The following is a 22,796-nucleotide window of genomic DNA, read 5'->3' as shown; positions in this document are numbered from 1 at the left end:
GTCTATAGCTGTTGTTTACACCCATCACGAACAGTGGTCTCTCAATTTACTACTTGTTGAATTCTTTAGTGGAGGATTAAACTTGTGATTATAAAGTAAGTTGAAAGTATGTTATCAAAAAATTAAAAGAAAAATAAGAAAGGGGAGGACTGTGGGAGTGGAGGAGGGAGGGAAGGTAGGAAGTACAATTATGTTGTTAAAACTTCATGAAATACGGCCGGTACTGTGGCTCAATAGGCTAATCCTCTGCCTGTGGTGATGGCACACCAGGTTCTAGTCCCGGTCGGGACACCAGATTCTGTCCTGGTTGCCCCTCTTCCAGGCCAGCTCTCTGCTATGGCCTGGGAGTGCAGTGGAGGATGGCCCAAGTCCTTGGGCCCTGCACCCCATGGGAGACCAGGAGAAGCACCTGGCTCCTGGTTTTGGATCAGTGCGGTGCGCCGCCTGCAGCAACCATTAGAGGGTGAACCAACGGAAAAGGAAGACCTTTCTCTCTGCCTCTCTCTCTCACTGTCCACTCTGCCTGTTAAAAACAAACAAACAAAAAACTTCATGAAATACGTGAAATCTGTTCCTTTAAATAAATAAAAAATAAAGAAAATGAAAAAGTATAATTGCTTCAAAATAAAGTAGAATAATATTTTTCTTTATGAGGCAAGATATTTGTTTCTGTTAGTCCTTCTATGGCTTTAGAAACCAGTAATGTAAGTAGAAAGAGCAATGCGTTTCCCCTTCTATTCTGAGAAAGTACCTGAGCCTTTGGTGGCCTGAACCCAGGCTCTCCAGCCTCAGATAATCCTTGGGAAACTTCATATTTTATGAACATAAGGGAATTTGCTTTGTTTCCCCCAGAGAGACTGGCTCTGAGTGATGAAGTGGCTGAAGAGCCCAGATCTAAAAGAAAGGGAAATGGTGCTGGTTGTTCTTTCCAGAGGTAGACACTAAGAGAAGGATTGTGTGTCAGGGATTCACTTGGCAAGAACTGCAAATGCCTCTAAGTGGAGGGAAGGCACAGCAGAGATGCAAAGATGTTAAAGTTCCACCCCTCAGCCTGCTCCCATGAGGGTGATTGGAGCTCAGTCTTACAAGGAAACAAGAAGCGGGTGTAAAGCATCCGACTCAAGTTCAGCTCCACACCTCCCCTGCTGAGGAGCGACGGAGCTGTGCCGCTCAGAGAGACTCTGGTGAGTAGAGGTTTTTTCAGGTGGAAGCGGCCTGTTGATTCCCTGGAGCTTCTAATCTGCTACGTGGAAGAAAGGCCCTTCTTGGTTCTGGAAGAGAACCTCTAAAAGGGCATAAAAGTTCACAGGAGGCCAGTGCCGCGGCTCAACAGGCTAATCCTCCGCCTTGTGGCGCTGGCACACTGGGTTCTAGTCCTGGTCGGGGCGCTGGATTCTGTCCAGTTGCCCCTCTTCCAGGCCAGCTCTCTGCTGTGGCCCGGGAGTGCAGTGGAGGATGGCCCAGGTGCTTGGGCCCTGCACCCCATGGGAAACCAGGAGAAGCACCTGACTCCTGGGCCTTCGGATAGGCGCGGTGCGCCAGCCGCAGCGTGCCGGCCGTAGCGGCCACTGGAGGGTGAACCAACGGCAAAGGAAGACCTTTCTCCCTGTCTCCCTCTCTCACTGTCCACTCTGCCTGTCAAAAAAAAAAAAAAAGTTCACAGGAGAACACAAAAGGCCTAAGAGATGCAGGCAGAACCTGTCTGCGCCAGGGATCTTCCCTGAAGTTGGGCAAAGGAGACAGGAGGTTAACTTGGGAGTTTCAAAGATTTAAAGTGGGATTAATAGGCAGCAAATTAATTTCAGCAAGCTAGAATTCTTGTGCCCTTGCAATTGTAATGATATCTTTAATTGTCGATGTGATACACCTGCCTTCGCAGGTTGCACCTGTTGCATCCAGGACCAGGGCACCTGCTAAGACCCCCCCACGTTTGCATATCCAATTGGAGTACCACCCCCTTCCTTATAACATGAGGAGGAAGGTGCCAGAGAGCTCAGTTTCTCTGGCACAGACCTCGCTTGTGCGTCTCATTCCCATTTTCGCTTTTTCAGTTGCTGAAAGTACTAGGTCGTGTGGCTCCGTGTCTGCTCCTCTGCTGCAGTTCCCAGACACAGGAACCGTTTTTGGTTTTTCTTTTCTCTCTAGTTTATGGGTAACTGTTTGGGTTACATTGGGTATTTCCCAGTGTGGGGCAGTCCCCACACACAGGTGACTATGCCTTTATTCCTTCACTACTGAATAAACTGTTGCTATTTTTACTCAGTACTAATCTCAGTATATTTATCTCTGTGAGAGACAGCAGTCTATATCAAAACTTAATACATTCATTGCCCACAACAGCCTGTCTGCTTACCCAGAGGTTGGGACATGGGGACTGGGATGGCTTCAGCTTGCCATGGTGACTGCAAACAAGACTTCGATGGCAGAGTGTGAGTTGATTCTGAGTTTGGTTTCTCTGGCTACCATGGTGTCCCTGCTTCCCGTTCGGTAGAGGCAGGCCTTAGGGAAGCAGCTTTAACCTTGGAGCCCTTTAGAGACATGTGTGTTGATAAAGAGTGAGCTTCCCCACTGCCAGATATGATTGGGCTAAGATTTTGGTCTGTTGGTTGGGGTGTGGAGGCAGTGATAAGAAACACGAAACCGAGGAAGGTTTCCTGCATCTAATGACCTGGAGCACACTGATATCTGCAATGTATAATATTAGTAAGGGCTTTATTCTATTAATATATGTAATAAAGTGTCAGTTTGTATATTTTGTTATCAGAATGTATCCTAACGTATTCATTGTCCAAATGTTTGCAATGCAGTGTATCAAAATTAAGATGGTCACCCTTGAATGTTATGTGCATGAAGCTAAGAATTAACTCTAATTCAGGAGCAACCCTTAATATGAAATGCCAGATACTATATTATGCACAGTTTGAGTTACAAGATATATTTCAATACAGCCTCCCAGAATGCAAGTGCTGACTCATATGTACTTCCACAGTATGCTTGGTGTTCAAAACTTCCTAGGCAGCATTTCCAAGTTCATCTTCTGTGTACAACAATTTCTAACTTCCATCTTGCTCTCTTAATAAAGACTAGAACAGTAAGTTGTGAGTTATGAGGCAGGTGCATCAAATGATGCCAAGTTCTTAATGAGACTGGTTGAGATTTTTACTACTTTTGAGATAGTCCTAGAAACTGAAAGAAATTTTTCCTGAAGTTATCCAAATCTATTTGCTAAATTTTCTTGCTTTTGTTTAATATTCGGTTATGGCTTGAAGCCAGGGAGTTACTAGAATTCAGATTGTGTAACTCATTTTTTTCAAGTTTTCATTATCTTAGTTTTCATGACAGAATTGATGAAAAAAATCCCATGTATATTCTAAATACCACTTGGTTGATTTATAACACTTGAAACTCTGAATAAGTAAAAGGAAAATGAGAGAGATTGAATCTTTGGTAAGATTAGAGACCCATCAGGAAGTAATATTAAAATAGCATTTCGGAATATAATAAAGCATTTGTCCTGTTATCATTAATTGATCTACTTTATAAATGAGAGTGAAACTTGTGGATGAAATTGCAAAGCATTAAAAATCAAAGACGAGGATAAAATAAACAATGAAATGGGATAAAGACTTGCAGTTATTTTTTTATCTGGACACTCATGGGCTACTTAATGTTTTTCAACATTTCTACTGGGGGGAAAAAGAGTTCAATAACTTAAAAAGAACTTGTATGTTAAAATGAAATGAAGATCTTAGAATTTTGGCTAGTTTTTGTTCAGGAAGAGGGTTCTGTGTCAGGCTGGTTGTTAGGGCTTGTCTGACAGCTGGGAGAAGCTACTCAGGCAGCATGGGTGAAGGGCTAATTATCTTGGGGGTGGGGGAGATGAGGGATAGAAATTAATGGACCTGTATCTCCTCAGTGCTGTTACTCCCCTACTCTGGGTTACTAGATTAGGTTTGTAAAGAACCACATTACTTTTCAGGCAGAAATAGTCATAAAAGTGGGTGACAGCGCAGAACTGGGTATCACAGAGGCTGAATCCCATGTGCCTCCTACTTGCTCAATTGTGTGCTCTTCAATCTCCTTGGGCCCCAGCTTCACTGTACATAAACCAGGAAAATAATACTGTACCGATCTCACTGAGTTATTATGAAAATTAACAAGGGTCAAAATAGATGCATCTTCCTGGTTGGTATGTATCAAACATCGAGACTTGAAAGATAGGTGAATTATCTTAGTTGACTGTTTTGGTGATTTTTATTGTTACTATTATAATTCTTCACTTTGGTAGGGGGATGACTCACTAGAAATGAAGGTAGAGGGCTCTAGGAATCAACTTTCTTACAGATCACACTTAAAAATGAATTGCAAATGATTGTTTTACTATAGTCAGTAGAAGGGACTTTCTCAGGTCTGTCAAAGGGATGTTGTTCCTAAGAAGTTATACTAAGATTCCAAAAATTATGGCATTATCGTGCAGCTTAGTACACCAATGCAGTAGGGCCTTAATATAATTAATGCATGTGGATAGTATAAAAGAGTTTAGTGGCTGCCAAACCTGGATGATCAGAATCACTTGATTAGCTTTTCAGATACACAGACTCGGAGGTCCTCTCCCAGATTTTCCAAATTAAAATATTGAGGCAGGTTATTCTTTCTTTAGGATAGCGAGTGCTTCTGATGGTCAGACTGAAGTGATAACTACTGCTAGACATCAGCAATGTTGTGGTTTTAACAAATGGGAGAAAATGTGCTCACCCCTTAGGTTATTTACCGATGTGTCACATTTGAGAATTTATTTTCAGAAACGCTCTGAGAAGTAAATGTGCTCTTCCCTTCGCCCTTTACTGTTCTGACAACGCCGTGCTCAGTTACTGCAGTCAAGGCTCTTTTACAATGCAAGGATCCTGACATTGTTGACTCATTCAGCAAAAGGAATATATCTCATCAGAGATACCTCCTCAAAGAGCTAAAATATCCCGCCTGTAACATTCACAGTGATTTGGAGGGCTGATTCTCTAGTGTGCTTGTTTTACATTTCAGGTTATTGAAAAGCTATCCATTTATACAAGATACTTGGAAATAAAATGTGACTGTGGTTTATGGGAGATGGAAGTGAGAAAAATTCAATGATTCTTCCTGTCCATTGGTTGATTTTTTTTTCCTTCATTCAGACTATCAAAACTCTTCAGACAGACTTAGCAAAAGGAAATACTACCAAAACCAAGCAGATCTTGCATATCAGTGAAGGAGGTGGAGTCTATCTCACAATGGTGTACTTAATTGATTAAAATGACTACTTTCTGCATAATCTTGCTTGCAGATCACAAACCTAGTGATAGTTTATTTCTCAGAAGGTGTGTGTATTCTTCTAGTGGTGTTAGAAGCTTCAGTTCTCTTGGTAGAGTTCTTTTATTTTAAAATTTTAGTAGAGATATAGGCCTAGCAAATATTTTTCCACTTACCTCTACTTTAGGAAAATGAGCAGGACAAGTGTGATAAATGGCAGATGGTACTGTGCCACAGAGAACAGTGACAATGATGACAAGTGGAAGGACCAATTCTGAACTCAACCCTGCCAAGGATGGATGAAGTCTCAATGTTGCTGGATCTGTTTCCTTGAATTCTCAAAATTTCACAAATTGGAAATGAATTAGAAAAAATAGTTGATCTATACAGTTCATATCAATGAAAACTGTATGATGACATTGTGGTGCATTTTGTACTTTCCTCGACTCCATCCTTGATGATCAGTTATCTTAAGTGAATACTTTATTAACACCTTGTGGTTCCATGTGTTATTTTTTTCTGTGCATAATATAAATTTTCAGTTTAAATTTCATGTACCTTTTTAATTACCCTTTGTCACATTTAGATAAAATATTCACCAGAAGGATATTAAGAGTCACAGAATGTATTCTTCCAGCACTTTCATCTGTTTAGCAGATGCTGAAACTGGGTAACATAGACTTGATAAAAACCGGGCATCTAGTTGGTGGTAATTAGGATTTGAACTTAGAATTCCTGAGTATCATTCTAATGCTGTTTTTTCCACTGTACCACGGTGCATCCTATTTGCTTGTTAATTAGTTTATTATGTGGCCTGGAAAATAAGATCAAATAACAATTTCCTTAGACAGTTTTTCCCCACGTATATTTTCCTTAGGAGAACACAAACATACTTTGGCATTTTGAATTCTAACAAATAAAAATGACCTCTTAAATGTTTCTTTTGCTGAGTGTTCCACATAGAGGAAGTGACAGCAGAAGTAAACTTGTTAAACTGATAGCTTACCTATACATCAATAAACTTAGAGTTGTGTGTGTGTGTATGTGTGTGTGTGTTTGCCAAATTGATGATGCTGTCCAGATTGTTTTTAAGCAGTGGATAAAACTCAGAAAACTAGAAGTAAGGCATTCAGTGTATTTGTTTTATTATTAATCATGTCCTACAATTCAGGAGAAGTAAGCTTGAGGTTTGTTTCAGTGTCTCTATTTTGACTTTGTTCAGCACATTTATGAGAGCTAGTAAATTCCAGAACATCTTCCAATAGGACTCAGATTTTCTAACTCAACCATATTTAGGAAACGGCAGGTGATAATGCAGCTATTTAGTTTCTGTTCAGAATCCGCTATTTCTTGGGGCTGAAAGATTCAGCCCAAATCTCATTTGCAGTGTTGATTACCTCTCAGAATCTGTGAGCAAGCATTTTTCCTGGTCCTTTGACTTGTCTGTCCTGTCTATTGGCTATCCATTTTCCATTGTTGTCCCAGGTTGGCTGCCAATGGTACATCTCTCAGCCACTTAATAACTTTACTTAGATTTATAAGAAGCCAAGTGCTGTCAAGTCCCTGAGATGTATAGATTCAGGCATTCTTCCTCTCTTCCACCCGTTCCAACTTTGCTGTACAGGTCTGTCTCCTTAATAACACTTTGGTCTTAATAGAGTGTGTCTCTCAGGGTCCAGCATCCGCTGCATTGTTGGAGCATGGCTGATGCTCATCTCTTCTGAGTTGGACTGCAGTTAAATAGGAGCAATTTATTTCTGCTCTTGTCAATATCACATTTCATGAACCTGAAACTCATTACATTTTTTTCAAATTACCTCTCTGGCATTGTAAGGGCATTTTGTATTTGCCTCAGATCATTCTTTTAGATTTAGAAAGAACTGAAACTTTTTGTTACACTTCTGATTGGTATAATAGAGTGCCGTTTAGGCTAAGGGTAGGCAGGAGAAGAACGGCATGCTGTTTGATTGCAGAAACTATACTTGACATGTCCAGTAACAAGAATATTGGCTTTGGAGTTTGTAGCTTACAGTATACGAGAAATAAGGTAGACTACTGCATTAATAAATACTAGAAATACGGGACTGGAAAAGTTTTCCAAAAAGGAATTTAAGAACTGTACCTGAAGGGCGGCTATTGGTAATATAAATGGTATGATTAGGACCTTAAAATATGCAACCATAATTGCAGCATCGTTGTAATACTAGACCCAAGTAGTTACTTTTTCTCCTAAGCACTTTTTTGTGACATTTAGGCCCTCTGTTATGTGTAATGTATGTTCCTCTAGAGCAGAGGTAGACAAATTAAGCTCAACCCCCTGTTTTTGTATGACTTGAGAAAAGAATGACTGACTTCAAATAGTTGAAAACCAAGCAAGAATAATCCATCATGATGCACAAACATTATGGAAAAATCAAAGTCTGGTATCCATAGCAAAGTTTGATGGGAACTTTTAGCAGGTTTAGTCTGTGGCTGCTGTTATGTTACAGTGGCTGTATAAAATTGCCGCAAAGACTATTAAGCCCACAAAGCCTAAAATTTATTCTCTCTTGCTCTTCGTAGAAAAACTTTACCTATCCCCATACTAGAGCACATAGCTAAGCAAGGAGGATTACTTGTAACTTTCCTTCCCTCTAATCTGCTATTTAGAGGAAACACTGCTAACAGGAGTTGCAAAGTCAGGACTGGTGCTCAGCCTAGATGGAGTTGAATAAACGAAATGATTTATAGGACAAAGTTTTTGCTACCTACCAATATCTCACTCAGTGTCCTGTCAGGATACAACTCTCAAGTCCTTGGCTGATCCGAGTCGTTCCTTCAACATAGATGATCCAAAAGTGAGTTGTTATAATTTACAGAGGATGACAGAAAAGCTACAAAGTAGGAAAAGTACTGGTCTGAGACTTGTGCAGCCTGGGATCTAATTTGTAGTTATCAATGAATCAGCTATGTGCACTTGATCCACACATTTGAGCAACTGAAGAGTTAACTGTCTCACATGCAAGGATGATGAGCCACATTCTGTCCAAGGTTTGTTCTAACTTGGAGTTCTGATTCTGTTTCTCAATATGTGAGGAGGTGGTTCAGGCCTTGCTTGGATTTCTTTCATTACTATAATTGAAATGACTAAATAAGTGAATTGTTAGTAAGGAAAGATCTTGAGATTTGTCCTTTACTGCACATAATTCACCACCCTATGAGCAACAGCTACTGCAAGGGAGGTTCTTAATTAGGTTTTGAATTAATGAAGATACTAATGCAAGATTAAAGTAACATAATCCGAACTTGAGTAAACTACTGAATACCATGTCCCTAAAAGTTGCTTTTTAAAAACTTGACTTTGTGATTTGTCTTAGGAGCATATGTTAAGATTGTGGCTTGGGAGTGAACTTGACCTTCAGCTATCCTCACTACTATGGCCTAGATCCTCAGACTATTAACTCTGCAGACCTGGCTTATCCAGGACACACATATCAAACAGAACTCTGTGAGCTACACTGGCCAAATTGGGAGTTCAAGGTCAGAGAAGACTTCTGAATGAAGCCTCAAAATTACAGAATAGTCAGTAATAGGCAGCTTATTTTTATTAATATAAACAAAATAGACTTCATGAGTTTCATAGGGACAGTTCAAAGATGACCATACTTAACCCACTTTCTCATTCCCCCTCCATTCTCCCTTCCTTTTTTCTTTAATTTTTGCAAAGATGTACTTTGTATCCACTCTATAAAAAAAGCCTTAATTCACCAATAATCATAGAATTCAACAAGTAAAAAGTAGGAAGACCATAAGGGTACAAAAAAGAGCTAAAAGCAACCATATCATAACATGTCCACTTCATTCCTATGCAATGTTTTGTATTCTATATTAACATATAGGAGAAAACACACTTTGGTCTTTTCAGGACTGACTTGTCAATACTAAGCATACTGGTTTCCAGTAGCATTGATTTTGTTGAAAAAGCCAGGACTTCATTCTTGATTATGGCTGTGTAGTATTCCAAAGTGTGTGTGTATATATATATATATATATATATATATATATATATACATCACATTGTTTTTATCCTGTCATCAGTTGATGGATATCTGGGTTGGTTCCATATATTGGCTATTGAGAATTGAGGTGCAATAAGCACAGGAGTACAGATAAATCTTTCATATGCTGATTTCATTTGGGTAAATTCCCAGGAGTGGGATGGCTGGATCATACAGTTGGTCTATATTTAGATTTCTGAGGTATCTCTGTACTGTCTGCCACAATGGTTGTACTAGTTGACATTCCTACCAAGAGTGTTAGGGTACCTTTTCTCCCATATCTTTGCCATCACTTAGTTTTTTGATTTTTTAGATGATAGTCATTCTAACTAGGTTGAGGTGAAACTTCACTGTGGTTTTTATTAGCATTTCTCTAATGGTTGGTGATCCAGAGAATTTTTTTAGGTCTGGCTTTCTGAAGTTAATCTCTTAAAAATGCTTGTTCATATCCTTCACCATTTTTTAAACTTTAAAAAATTTTCAATTTTTACATTAAATTTATATTACATATTTTATATATAATGTCACATATATTGTGTATAAAATTTATATTATAAAGTATATATTAATATGTAAATGTGAATTGTTAATATAAAAATAAACATGTTAAAGATTTATTAATATAGAGAAGAGATTTCATGTATTTCATAGGTATAGTTCTCAGATAATATGCATAATTCTCCTCCTCCCAACCTTTCTGCCTCAATCCTCCTTTCCTTCATTTTTTTCTTTTTTACCAAGACATAATTGCCATTCCCTTTATAATTACAGCAGTAATTCAACACTAACCATTATGTTCGACAAGTAAAAAGGTGGAAGACCACAGTTTCAAAAGATGATAAAGGACTAAAAACAACAACCATATCACAAGATGTCTGTTGAATTCCTATACATTTTTCTGTATTAGCATTCTATAACTGCCATGTATTAGAGAAACCATGATATTTGTCTATTTGGTATTGGATTACTTCACTAAGCATAATGGTTTTCAGTTGGATCCATGTTGTTGAAAAATACAGGATTCTGTTCTTTTTTAAAAATTTATGTATTTGAAAAGAGAATTACACAGAGGAAGTGAAAGGTCTTCCATCTGCTGGTTTACTCCCCAGATGGCTGCAATGGTCAGAGCTTGGCTGATCCAAAGCCAGGAACTTCTTCCAGGTCTTTGACATGGGCTCAGAGGCCTAAGGACTTGTACCACCTTCTACTGTTCTCCCAGGCCACAGCAGAGAGCCAAATTTGAAGTGGAGCAGCTGGGACTTGAATCAACACCCAACTGGGATGCCAGCACTGCAGGCAGTGGCATTACTCTCTATGCCAGAGTGCTGGCCCCTGGTTTCATTCTTTTTCATGCTCATTTCTTAACTGGGTTATTGTTTCTTGTGCCCTTTATAGATCCAGGATGTTAATCCTTTATCAGAAGTTTAGTTTGCAAATATTTTCTCCCATTCTGTAAGTTGTCTCTTCACTTGGTTGAGTGCTTCCGTAGCAGTGCAGTAGCTTCTCAGCTTGATGTAATCCTGTTTGACTATTTCAGCTTTGATTGCTTGTGCTTCTGGGGTCTTTCCCAAGAAATCTTTGCCTATGTCAATATCTGTCAGGGTTTCCTCAATTTTCTTCTGTACCTTGATGGTATCAGGTCATAGACTTAGATCCTTGATCCTATTTTTTGTGTAAGGTGTAGGGTAGGATTCTTGTTTCATACTTCAGCATGTGGAGATCGGATTTTCCCAGCACCATTTCTTGAAGACATTGTCCTTTTTTCAGGGATTGATATTTTTTTTAGCTGCTTTGCCAAAGATCAGTTGGCTGTAGATGTCTGGGTTAATTTCTAGGATTTGTATTCTGTTTCATTGGTCTACATGTCTGTTGTGCCAGTCTAGGTTGTTTTGCTTTGAACTGGCCTATCCTGAGATCTAGTATTGCAAGTCCTCTGGATTTATTTTTATTTTACAAGATTGCCTTAGTTATTCAGTGTCTCGTGTTTCCATATGATTTTTAGCATAATTTTCCTGCAAGATCTGAGAAGGATGTCAATAGTACTTTCATGGGGATCACACTGAATCTGTAAATTGTTTTGGGTAGTATAGACATTATGATGATACTGATTCTTCCAATCCATGAACGTGGAAAATTTTTCCATGTTTTAATATCTTCTGTTTATTTAGTGGTCAGTCATTTTCATCATAGAGATCTTTGACATCCTTTGGTTTTCTGATAATTATTAATCCAAGGTATTTAATTGTATTTATAACTATTGTGTATGGGATAGATGTTAAAAGCTCTTTCTCAGCCATGGCATTGCCTGTGTGTATAAAATCTATTGATTGTTGTTTGGTAAAATTGAAAGATATAAAAAACAATCTCTCTCTCATTCTTGCCAATACTCTATTAGTAGATATTTTTGCTTCCCTTTTTATGGAACCATGTAATCTGCAAACAGGGATAGTTTGACTTCTTTCTTTCCAACTTGTATCCCTCTGATTGTCTTGCCTGATGGCTCTGGCTAACACTTCCACGACAACATTGAATAGGAATAGTGAGAGTGGGCATCCTTGTCTGGTTCTGAATCTCAGTAGGAATGCTTCCAACTTTGCCCAGTCAATAGGATGCTGGCCATGGGTTTGTCATAAATTGCCTTGACTGTGTTGAGTAATGTTGCTTCTGTACCCAGTTTGCTTGAAGTTTTCATCATGAAAGAGTGTTGTATTTTATCAGCCGGCGCCGCGGCTCAATAGGCTAATCCTCCACCTAAAGGCGCCGGCACACTGGGTTCTAGTCCCGGTCGGGGCGCCGGATTCTGTCCTGGTTGCCCCTCTTCCAGGCCAGCTCTCTGCTGTGGCCCAGAAAGGCAGTGGAGGATGGCCCAAGTGCTTGGGCCCTGCACCCCATGGGAGACCAGGAGAAGCACCTGGCTCCTGGCTTCGGATCAGCGCGGTGTGCCGGCTGCAGTGCGCCAGCCATGGCGGCCATTGGAGGGTGAACCAAAGGCAAAAGGAAGACCTTTCTCTCTGTCTCCCTCTCTCTCACTGTCCACTCTGCCTGTAAAAAAGAGTGTTGCATTTTATCAAATGCTTTCTCTGCATCTATTGAGATAACCATATCGTTTTTATTCTTTAGTGTTAATACAATATATCACATTGATTTTGCAAATGTTGAACCATCTGCATACCACAGATAAATCCTACTTGGTCCAGGTGAATGATCTTTCTGATATGTTACTGGATTCAACTGGCTAGTATTGTATTGAGGATTTTTCTGTATGTTCATCAGGGATATTGGTTTATAGTTCTCAGGTTTTTTGTTTTTGTTTAGAAATTAGGGTAATGCTGGGTTCATAGAAAGAGCTTGGGAGGATTCCCTCTGTCTGAATTATTTTGAATAGTATGAGAAGAATTGGAATTAGTAGTTCTTTAAATGTCTAGTAGATCTCAGCAGTGAAGCCATCAGGTCCTGAGCTTTTCTTTTATGGGAAGCTCTTTACAACTGATTCAATCTCTATTTTCCTTTGCTGATTTCTTTGCCCTAGGGTGAATTCCTCAGAGTTGGATTGCTGTTACATATGGTAGATAAATTTTAAGTTCTGAGGTACCTCCATTATATCTTCTACATGGCTGTACTAATTTCCATTCATGCCATCAGGGTTTTAGGGTACGTTTTCCCTCACATTCTCACCAACAATTTTTTTGTTGATTTTTATATGTTAGCCCCTTCAAACTGGGGTGAGAAGAAACTTCATTGTGGTTTTGATTTGCATTTCCCTAATGGCTATGATCACGAACATGTTTTCATGTGTCTGTTGACAGCTTGAATTTCCTTTTTTGAGAAATGTCTGTGTGGGGAGCAACTGGGAGCAACTCGGACTAGACTAAGTTACTGGAATTAAGACTTATTCTATGCATCTGCTTTCCCACAATATGGCGCTGGGAGAGGAGGCAACAGCTTCTACCCAGCTGCCTCTCACCAACTTGACAAGCTGCAGGACCTGCTCCTGATCGGAGGAGAGCAGCGTACTCGGCGTGTGGGCAGCCGAGTTAGGATTGGTGGAAGAGGACTATATAGGAGGAGAGAGACGGCATGCACCAGGAACATCTAAGGGGAACATCTAAGGGGAACACCTGTGCAGCCCCCGAGAGAGCCGGCCGGCAGTGTGCCGCTCCCCCGCGGAAGTGGGGAATGTGGCAGGGGGAACCGCCCTTCCACGGAGGTGGAAGGACCAGCAGCCAACCCGGGAAGGACCAGCAGCAAACCCGGGGAGGGCCGAGCAGACGAAAGAACAGCGCAGGGTCCTGTGTCCTTCCTCCACGAAGAGGGGGAGCGACATGTCTGTTTGAGTCCTTTGCCCATTTCTTAACTGGGTTGTTTTGTTGAGTTTCTTGATATCTTTATATATTCTGGTTATGAATACTTTATCAGTTGAATAGTTTGCTAATGATTTATCCCATTCTGTCAATTGCCTCTTCACTTTGAGTGTTTCCTTTGCAGTTTAGAGGCTTCTCAATTTGAAGTAATCTCATTGTCAATTTTGGCTATGATTGTGGTGTGTCTGGGGTCTTTTCAAAGATCTCTGCCTATGCCAATGTCTTGCAGGGTTTCTCCAATGTGTTTGAACAATCTGATAGTATTAGGTCATAGGTTTATATTGTTGATCCGGTTTGAGGGGACTTTTGTGTAAGCTAAGAGTCTTGTTTCATGCTTCTGTATACAGAGACTGGATTTTCCCAGCACTGTTGCAAGGAGTGATCTTAGCTACTTTGTCAAAGATTAGTTGTCAATAGATGTATAGATTAATTTATGGAATTTCTATTCTGCTCCATTGGTCTACATGTCTGTTGCTTGACATTATAAACTTCACTGGGCTGTTTCTTGGACTGCGGTATTGTGCTGCCTCTGGCCTTGTTTTTAATATTGCTTGATCTTTTTGGAGTCTCTTGTGTTTCCATATGAACTTGAGCATACATTTTTCTAGATCTGAGAAGAATGACATTGTTATTTTGATAAGGGATCACATTGAATCTGCAAATTGCTTTTGGTAGCATGGCAGTTTTGATTAATAATTCTTCTAATTTGGCTCTTTATTTCACTTCTTTTTAGAAAAGATTTTATTTACTAGAGTTACAGTGAGAAGAAGAAACCAGCTGGAGGGTTAAGCTACTGCACCACAATGCTGGCCCCACACTGATCTTTTTTTCTTTCTTTCTTTTTTTTTAATTTCATTTATTTAATTTTGTTTCTCCTATTTTTTTTTTTTTACTTTTCTGTGTCCTTGTGATACATTGTTGGATATTTTAAATGATGCGTTTGTATTTCTTGATGTAAGTGTTAATTAGTATAACTTTGTCTCTTAAACTGCTTTTGCTGTATCTAAGTTTTGATAGGTTGAGCTGTCATCTTCATTTGTTTATAGGAATTTTATTTCCCTATCAGTTTCTTCTATGACTCATTGTTCATTCAGGAGCATGTTTTTCAGTCCGTGTGTGTGTATTTTTCAAAGAAATTGTTAATTTATAACATGATTCCACTGCGGTCAGAAAAGATACATGGTATGATTTCATTTTTTTAATCTCTTCAGACTTGGTTTATGGCCTAGCATATGGTCTGTGCTAGATAAATTAACAACCTCTGTAGTCGTGTTTTTTTTTTTTCCTCTAGTTAATCTATTGATGAATGTGGGGGTGTTGAGGCCCCACATTATTATTGTATTGAAGTCTATCTTCCTTTAAATCTATTAAAATTTTTAAAATAGCCAGTAGCCCTGACGTTTGGTGCATACAGATGAACTATAGTCATATCTTCCTGATGACTTGGTCCCTTAATCATTAAACAGTGCTCTTCCTTGTTTCTTTGCCCTAATTTGCCCAGAACCTATGCTCCATTAGATTCTCATGTTCTGATAGTTACGCTGGCTTTGTGAGTTTTTTATTTTTTTCTAGCACCTCTGGTGGCTGTACACTTTCTGCTTTCAGAGTGTCCCATATTTCTAAACAGCAAGAATACTTGTGTTTAGTGAGGCAAAACATTAGAATATAGAGAAAGCTAGTAATGTGTACTGATGTAACTCCTGATGTCACTACAATATGGGAATTCAATGAATATGCTCTTTAGCCAAGAACTGTAGGATCGCATAAATACAATGAAGTAAACACATGTATTTACGATGAACCCTCCTATTTATTCTCTTTGCACCATGGTTTCAGAGGAAATGGCCATAAGATGATAGTTAAAACCGAGGTTGAAAAGAAAAAACAAAAATAAACTGTAATTAATGTGTTTTCAAAACTGAATGACATCAATATATTCTGGATTTCTGTAATTCTGCCCTTTGCCAAAAGTCACTAATGACTGAGCAGACCAGCCAAGCAGTTAGTTCTGCATTGTCATTGTTTGCCTCACATTACAGCAAAATCAAGTTGCTACAAATTATGAAGAACAACGGGGCCTACCTAAAACTAATAATTACAGTTTTGGCAATGTATTTGGAAGTGTTAAGGGATGAATGAAGAGAGGGAAATGTTATCTCATGCAGATGGCTCTGTTCTTGGATTGTATTTTCTTGGTCCACATAAATGATAAATGTATCCTCACAGACATAAGAACCAGGATTAGAGGATCTAGTTGGGTTTCTAAGGCATGTATTTTTTTTAATGATTTATTTTTATTTACTTGAAAGTCAGAGTTACACAGAGAGAGAAGAGGCAGAGAGAACAGAGGCAGAGAGAGAGAGAGACAGAGGTCTTCCATCTGATGGTTCACTCCCCAATTGGGTGCAACGGCCGGAGCGGCGCCGATCCAAAGCCAGGAACCAGGAGCTTCTTCCAGGTCTCCCACATGGGTGCAGGGGCCCAAGGACTTGGCCCATCTTCTACTGCTCTCCCAGGCCATATCAGGGAGCTGGATTGGAAGTGGAGAAGGCTGGTCTCAAACCCGCGCCCACATGGGATGCCGGTGCTTAAGGCCAGGACATTAATCCAGCTGCGCCACAATGTGGTCCCGTCTAAGGCATTTCTTTATATGAATCATTGAAGAGACTTCCATAAGAGATATTTCTTAAGTGTCCTGATAACTTCTGTGCTGGCTCTATTTAAGTAATATTTTTCTCTTTACACATGTACTGGTCGCAATTCATCGCCTATTTGAAGTGGCTGTAGAAGAAGTACAAAGCACCAGTATGATGCTTTCAATGGTTTTGATGTCAGTTTTTTTTTTTTAAAGATTTATTTATTTATTTGAAAATCAGAGTTACATAGAGAGAAAAGGAGAGGCAGAGAGAGAGAGAGAGAGAGAGAGAGGTATTCCATCCGATGGTTCACTCCCCAATTGGCTGCAACAGCTGGAACTGCACCGATCGGGAGCCAGGAGCCAGGAGCTTCCTCCAGGTCCCCCACGTGGGTGCAGGGGCCCAAGGGCTTGGGCCATCTTCTACTGCTTTCCCAGGCCATAGCAGAGAGCTGGATGGGAAGTGGAGCAGCCGGGGCTAGAATTGGTGCCCATGTGGGATGCTGGCGCTTCAGGCCAGGGCATTAACCCACTGCGCCACATCGCCGGCCCCTTGATGTTAGTTTTGACACTGACACAGTTATGGTTGTTATGGGTAGATTGGTACCATGATGACTAATAAACTTTCCAAATCAATAGCCTATTATAATAAAGCCTAGTATTTATTGAGAACTTCAATATAGTAGGAAGGTTTGTAAGTAGTTTGTATAACATGTATCTTCAAAATAATCTTTGATGTTAATACTGTTTTCCTCTTTGTTGTCTGTTTCATAGATGGGGAAACCACGGTACTGAGTCTTGGAGCAACATGCCCACAGTGACACAGCCATTACCCGACAGAGCCAGAATTAAATACAGGAAGTCTGACGTCAGAGCCATCTAACTTGTGTGTTTTTTGGTATATTTCTGAACTTTGTACTTCTCACAAAATGCTGTTAGTATATTAGACTTCAAAGTTAGTTTCTAAAGCCAGAATTGCCCAAGTTATTAATACTTATGGCTTCCTCGGCTGAATATCTTTGGGAAGTGATGTGTTTAACAGTAGAAGTTGTTGCTCTTACATAGGTCTTCTCTGGGCTTTCACTGTGCTATTGGAAGTTGTACTGCCCTGAGACGAGGAGAATGTAGACCATATTTTACTCCACTAAACTCATAACTTCTCTGGATAATGAAGATAAAATATATTTCCTTCCTCTCAGATAGTCCTGGTAGAGAACACTATTGTTGACTTCGTTCCTGCATTTCTAGCTACATGGAAGTAATGTTTTGTTAGGTTGCTAAACCACACAGGAAGGTACATGTGGTATGAAAGTCTATAGCTAACAACAGTACATTTTGACTGGCTTCATTCCATTTTTCTATTGAAAATTAATCAAGTATAGTTAGAGTACTTCTAAATCACTAATCTCTTACATCTATGGCAAAATTAAAAAGACATAACACCAGCAGTTCAGAATTTAAACCCATATAAATAGCAAAACAAATAGGTGAAGTGTTGAAGAAAGGATAGATGAGTAATTGATCTTGACAGCAAGAAGCAGGGTGCAGGGATCCCCCTTTGTGTGTGCTAGATACAGAAATGAAAAGGGTTGGGGCCCAAACTCAGAAATAATGATTCTGATACCTAGCCTGATAAAGCTAACGGTGTAAGATGGGTCCTCTCTTTCAAGTGATGCTTTGGGAAGGGAGAAGTAATAGATTAGACACAGGTTATATTTAGATGTCTAGGAATAATGAAAGCAGTTATCTTTACAGATCAGGCAGTAAATACACAAGGAAGAAAAAAAGGAAGGACAAGGAAGAGGAGTGTGTGGGGTGACTGCATCACAACAAGGACTTTGCCCCAAAACTAATACTTCTGATGCTGGCTGCCTATGTGTGGCATCTGAGTCCTAAATAGACATCAAGATCCCATAGTTAATAAGGTGAAAAAACAAACTTAAATTAGGGAGGAAGGTAGTGTTTGTATTTCCCTACTTGGATAACTAGACACCAAGATGTCACCACCATCTGTCCTGAGTTACAAATAAACCACCTCAATGATAAAACTGCTTTCTGAAACTTTGAAGTGAACATCAGGAAAAATCCGATTTGTTCATAGATATCACAGAGATTTTAAATTAGATACAGGCAAAATTGCAATCCATTGATAACAGGGACAATGTTTTATTTTAATATATTTAACTAACCATATAAATGACCTATAATGTATATTTATATGGCCCATAATAGAAAAATAAACATTTGACACAGCCATCAATATTTCCAAGACCCTGTCCAAATTTGTACCATTTTGTGGATAAATAATGTGCTTATAAAGTTTCCTATTCAATGGATTTGGGTACCAATTCAAGCAAATAAAAATAACCTTGCTTCTTTTTTTCTAAAGAAATTTTCAATGTTCACATTCTTAGTTATATAACTTCCTTTTGAAATATGTTATAGATTATTTCATTTTGCTGAGCTTCCTATAATAGCCTTGGATATTTTTATTCATTTATATTCCTGTGTAATCATTTATTTACCAAAATTTCCATCAAAATTATACAATGTTTTACATAAGCTCAAATATACTGAAACCCTCCTCCACCTGCACTCTTTTTGGAGATGACCCTCTGGAGTGCAGCCATTTTGCTGCTTTAGGCTAAATTTTGGTACTTTCATTTTAACTTCTCATTGGGTTCTTGCTTCTTGTGCACAGTTCTAAGGTTTTTCCTCTTGGTAGGTTTATGCCCTTTTTTGTTACTGGCTGTATACCTTTCCTTAGTTTCTTAAAAGAAGTGGAATTTGTATGTTTAAATAGAACTTTATTTTACTCCAGACTAAACAATTTTGCCTGGGTTACAGTTCTCTTACAGTTACTTTTTAGAAAGATTTATTTATCTTATCTGAAATTCACAGTTACAGAGAGAGGGAACGGGGTAGGGGGGAGAAAAGTCTTCCATCCTCTGGTTTACTCCCAAGTTGGCTGCGACGGCCAGAGCTGTGCCGATTTGAAGCCAGGAGCTTCTTTGGGGTCTCCCACATGGGTTCAGGGGCCCAAGGACTTGGGCTATCTTGTACTTTCCCAGGCCATAGCAGAGAGCTGGATTGGAAGTGGAGCAGCTGGGACTTGAATTGGCACCCATATGGGATGCTGGCACTGCAGGCAATGGCTTTTCTCACTAAGCCACGGTGCTGACCCCATTGGTTACAGTTCTAAGTGATGTATGACTAAATGATTTGTAACTTAGAAGCATACTACTATGTGCTTTTCCAAGCCTATAGGTAAATGATTTTTTCTGTAAAGACTTTAAATCTTAAGTTACTATTCGTCTTCTGAAATTTTACTACAATGTAACCTGGAGTCTATATGTGACCCAGAGTGTTTATATTTAGCATTCTGCTAAATTCCAGATACAAACTCTTGAATTGTTTGCCCTTGACTTCCGGGGAACCCTGCTTCCCTTGCTATTGTGCTCCTTTGGGAAAAGCCTAATGAGTTGATGCTTCTGGATGGTTCTTATTAACTTATCTGTTTAGAGCTGCTTGAGTTTTTCTTTTTTCTTAAAATTTCTCTAAGATTTTTCTCAGATTTATTTATTGAACTTTTATTTTTTAGTTTTTCTTAACATTGATTTAGGTATATAAATTTTTTATAAAAGCACAAATTCTAAGTGTTCATGTCAGCATCGGTTCCTTGTATGAAAATGGCAGGTTAACACATCAGTCAGAAAATGCAATGCCCTTCATGTCATTTCATACCCCCTTTCAATCACTGCCTATTCTGATACTCCCAAAATAAGTACCATCATGACTGCTAGTACTGGACTGGCTTTGTTTGAATCTTACTAATGTGGTTATAAAGCTATTGTTTTTTGAATCTGGCTGCTTGTATCAATATCATATTTGTGAGATACATCCCATATAACAGGAGTTGGTCCATTTTCATTGCTGACAGATTGTATCTTAGGCAAGAATACCATAAATTACACCCATTATATAATTGATAAACTTTTTTTGGAAAGTTTTTATTTTAATGAATACAAATTTCATAGGTTCAGCTTTAAGAATAATGGTTCTTCCCCCCATACCTGTCCTCTGACCTCCATTCCTGTTCCACCTCCTACTCCCTCTCCCACCCCATTCTTCATTAAGATTTATTTTTAAATATATTTATATACAGAAGATGAACTCTATAAATTAGATTTCAGCAGTTTTCACCCAAACAAACACAAAGTATGAAGTACCATTTGAAGGCAAGTTTTATAGTTAATTCTCATAGTACAACTTATTAAGTACAACTTATAATAAGCACAACTTAAGGACAGAGGTCCTACACAGGGAGTAAGTGGACAGTGACTCCTGTTGTGACTTAACAATTGACACTTTTATTTATGATATCAGTGATCAGCCAAGGCTCTTGTCATGAGCTGCCAAGGCTACAGGAAGCCTCTTGAGTCCACAAATTCCGACCTTATTTAGACAAGGCCATAAGCAAAGTGGAAGTTCTCTCTTCCCTTCAGAGAGAACTACCTCTTTCTTTGATGGCCCCCTCTTTCTACTGGGATCTCACTCACAAAGATCCTTCATGTAGATCATTTTTTTGCCACCATGTTTTGGATTTCCATGCCTGAAATGCTCTCATAGGCTTTTCAGCCAGATCAGAATGCTTTAAAGGCTGAATTAGGTCAGAGTGCTGTTTAGGACATTTGTCATTCTGAGTCTGCTGTGTGGCCTGCTTACTATGTTGGATAATTCTCCTTTTTAATTCTATCTATTGTTAATACCAGACACTTAGTCTTATTTATGTGATCTTTGACAATCCTATATGATCAGTTATACACTTAATATGATAAATTTAATACATAATATGGCATTAGCACAACCCAGCTTAATGGGATTTGGAATCCCATGACAAGTATTTAGATTTACCATTAGGGGTAAGTCTGAGGGAACTTATGCTGAACTGTACATCTTCTCCCTCTATTACTCCCACTCTAATTTTTTTATTGGGATCTATTTTCCATTGGATTTAAACATTGGATTGAATAAATGGGTGTTAAGTAAAGAGTTCAACCAACGTCATTAAGAAGGGAAAAAGAAGCTGTTCCTTGACAGTCAAGACAAGAGCTGTTCAAGTTATTGCTTCTCCGAGTGTCAATTTCACTTGTACAGGTTTCCTTTTAGGTGGTCGGTGAATTCACAGATCAGGGAGAACATGTGATATTTATGCCTTTGGGACTAGTTTATTTCACTAAGTATATTTTCCAGATTGATCAATTTTGTTGCAAATGACCAGTTTTATTTTTTATATGCAACTGTGTAGTATTAGAGTACATATCCCATAATTTATTTATCCTGTCTCCCATTGATATATAGGTTGATTCCATGTGTTGGCTATTGTGAAGTGAGCTGCAATAAATGGGGAGGTGAACATACCTTCGGCTCATTTCATTTCCCTTGGGTAAATTCTGAAGAGTGGGATGACCAGGTCATACAGTAGGACTACATTCAGATTTTTGTGGTATCTCCATACTGTCTTCCATAGTGGCTTTACCAGTTCTCATTGCCACCAAAAGTATATCAGGGTACCTTTTTCCCCACATTCTCACCAGCATTTGTTTTTTATTATTTTTTTAATGAAAGTCATTCTAGCCAGGGTGAGGTGAAATCTCATTGTTGTTTTGATTTGCGTTTCCCTGACAGTTAGTAATCCTAAACATTTGCTGATGTGTCTAGCCATTTAGATTTGCTCTTTGGAAAAATGTCTGTGGAATTCCTTGGACCATCTCTTAAGTGGGTTGTTCTTCCTTCCAAATATTTATCCCTTTGATTTCTTTTTCTTGCCTAATGGCTCTGGCTAACACACCAAATAGTATGTTGAATAGTAACGGCGAGAATGGGCATCCCTGTCTGGTACTGGATCTCAGTGGGAGTGCTTCGAACTTTTCCCCATTCAATATGGTGCTGGCCTTGGGATTGTCATAAATTGCGTTGATTGTATTGAGAATGTTCCTTCTGTATCCAATTTGTTTAGAGCTTTCATCATGAAAGGGTGTTGTGTTGTGTTTATGAAATGCTTTCTTTGCATCAATTGAGATAATCATATGGTCTTTGTTCGGTAGTTTGTTAATGTGATGTATCACATTGATTTGTGAATGTTGAACCATCCCTGCAGACTAGATAAATCCTGCTTGATCTGGGTGGATGATATTCTGGATATTCCATTGGCTAGAATTTTTTTTTGAGGATTTTTGAATCTATGTTCATCACAGAAATTGGTCTGTAATTCTTTGTCTGCATCTTCAGGTTTAGGAATTAAGCTGATGCTGGCTTCATAGAATTTGGGAGGATATCCTCTCATTGAATTGGTTTGAATAACTTGAAGTTTCAGAGTTAGTTCTTTTAAATGTCAGGTAGAAATCAGAGGTGAAGCCATCCAGTGCTGGAGTCTCTTTGTTGGGAGAGCCTTTATTACTGAATCAAGTTCCGTCT

The 22,796-nt window shown here is 39.0% G+C and overlaps 1 long non-coding RNA gene across 1 annotated transcript; it reads left to right on the top strand.

The window, feature by feature from the left end:
- Positions 1–1,965: 1,965 nt before the first annotated feature.
- Positions 1,966–18,643, top strand: LOC149121814 (uncharacterized). The gene is made up of 3 exons (XR_016223314.1): positions 1,966–2,208; positions 2,341–2,429; positions 17,094–18,643. It is a non-coding gene; the product is annotated as an uncharacterized LOC149121814 (long non-coding RNA).
- Positions 18,644–22,796: the final 4,153 nt, after the last annotated feature.

The sequence above is a fragment of the Oryctolagus cuniculus genome, chromosome 16, assembly GCF_051225735.1.
Source record: "Oryctolagus cuniculus isolate XC-2025 breed Fujian yellow rabbit chromosome 16, ASM5122573v1, whole genome shotgun sequence".
Taxonomy (NCBI): domain Eukaryota; kingdom Metazoa; phylum Chordata; class Mammalia; order Lagomorpha; family Leporidae; genus Oryctolagus; species Oryctolagus cuniculus.
This window is presented reverse-complemented; position numbering and strand designations above follow the sequence as displayed.